The sequence below is a fragment of the Palaemon carinicauda genome, chromosome 22 (assembly GCF_036898095.1).
Source record: "Palaemon carinicauda isolate YSFRI2023 chromosome 22, ASM3689809v2, whole genome shotgun sequence".
Lineage (NCBI taxonomy): Eukaryota > Metazoa > Arthropoda > Malacostraca > Decapoda > Palaemonidae > Palaemon > Palaemon carinicauda.
In genome coordinates, this window is record NC_090746.1 from 80815816 (window position 1) to 80818315 (window position 2500).

Here is a 2500-nt window from a genome sequence, read left to right on the forward strand (position 1 = left end):
TATATATGTGTATATATATATATATATATATATATATATATATATATATATATATATATATATATATATATATACAGTATATACATACCCTTGAAACATTGTTGATAAATGTCGGTAACTTCATATCTTTATAAATCTATTGAACATTATGTAAAACCTGTTAAAAAGATTATTTTCTAAGTGAATATATAATGAAATACACTAAGAAACTATATATATATATATATATATATATATATATATATATATATATATATATACATATATATATGTGTGTGTGCGTGTGTATATACATATATATACATACATATATATACACACACATATATATATATATATATATATATATATATATATATATATATGTATGTATGTATGTATGTATGTATGTATGTGTATACAAGATTTTTATTTTTCACCAAGAGACAAAGTATTTCTGAGGAAAATATCAAAACAAATATAAATTTTTCTGAAATCAGCCAAATATACAAAAGAAAAGAAGGGAAGAGTTTTGGAGAGTTAAACACAACGGAAACTTCACGCCAAATTCAGGTGATTCGGATGGAAAATGAGTAGGCTGCTTGATGAAAAGAAAAGGATTCCGAATGAGAATAAAACTAAAATAAATACTGGATGGCCTAAAAATCAATGAAAAAAAATATAAAACGAAAACAAGTTTACGTACATTCAGCATATACTTATATAAACAGCGTAATATATATACAGTATATATATATATATATATATATATATATATATATATACATATATATATATGTATATATATATACATATATAATATATATATATGTATATATATATATATATATATATATATATATATATATATATATATATATATATGTAGTGTGTGTGTATATCCTGAGATGTTGAACAAACTTTTATTCATTTTTAGATGATTACCACGTGTAGATTATAAAGAATTAATCTGAATGCAGCTCAAACAAAAAGTTTTACACACGATAAAAAACAGTAGTTATTAATTTTACCTACATCTATAAAAACATTATATAATTATCTACAAAAATAGGGCATGCATGATTAATTAAGATTTACAGTACTATTAGACTACACAAAGTTTAGGCTTAATGGGCATCTCTTCTTAGATGGACTAAAGTCTGCATTTTATATAAAATGTAATATTGATTCATAAAGGAGCGTTAAAGAGAATAGCATCCTTCAAATGTGATGGCTATGAAACAAATTAAATCCAATGTCATTAATAGATTCAAACCAACGTGTCCTTACACTACATTAAAAAAAAATATCATGATGAAATCTGATGTGAAAATCTACACAAATCCTTACTTACTGGGCATGCAATGAAAGATTAACATTCGAATCTATTTCAATTACAATTTTCAATACAGAGAATTAAATATATATTATAAGGCACATATCAACAGAAGCAGTGTAGATTCTTATTAAACACAAACATTACAGTCTCTAAAAAGCACTGCGTCTGACTAACCCAATGCTTTTAATTATTAGACCTATAAATTCTTGATATTTCCACCACTTTCCTGACGTATCATTATAAGAGGACAAAAGGTAAATTTGAGAAAAAGGGATGAAAAGGTAAAGTGTTTTTCAACATAATATTCTATCGAAAAAAAAGTTAAGTATTAATCAACTTAAGGTTTTAAGAATCAGGGCATGAGGATTGTGTGTTGCTTATTTATACGGAAAATCACGAAAATGCTGTAAAATATACATAGAGCAAACAATTATAGATAAGACTAATGTTATTACAAAAACACTGACTATTACATAAAACTCACATAAATAAAAACTAAACAAAACAAGTATGTCTCTTGGATAGACACGATGACTTGTAAATCTATTATAACGCAAAATAATAAGAGCTATAGTCAATTTCTTTTAGCGAGGCATATTTGCACCGATTCGCAGCGGTGCCCTTTTAGATCGGAAAAGTTTCCTGATCGCTGATTGGTTGGACAAGATAATTCTAACCAATCAGCGATCAGAAAACTTTTCCGGGCTAAAAGGGCACCGTTGCGAGTCGGTGCAAATCTGCCTCGCTAAAAGAAATGGACTATAGTATCTACACCTTATTTCTGTCAACACTTTTCAAACACTGGATTCTTCATAACCTCCAATTACAATCGCGATGGAAACTTCTCTCCTTTTACGACCGTATCCGGAATACGGATTTCCTTTTATTAATCAAGAATTTTCACCTAAGCGTATTTCTAAACGTAGATGGGAGCGAGGTCTTGCGCCTTTTAGACATCTTAGAAATTTTCTATTGGGCAAAGTAAAGGGAAAAATTTGCTTGTATAATACGCTGCCTTCATCAATCATCGCTTTCTTACACTTTCTCGAAGGCTTTCATCTTTATCATTTACCGTAACTTATGTAACAGGAAAATTCTTCGAAGACCTTATATTTTCTTTCACTATCAAAGTAATTTATATGAAACATCTTACCATAGCGATGAACATTTTTAAATTATCCG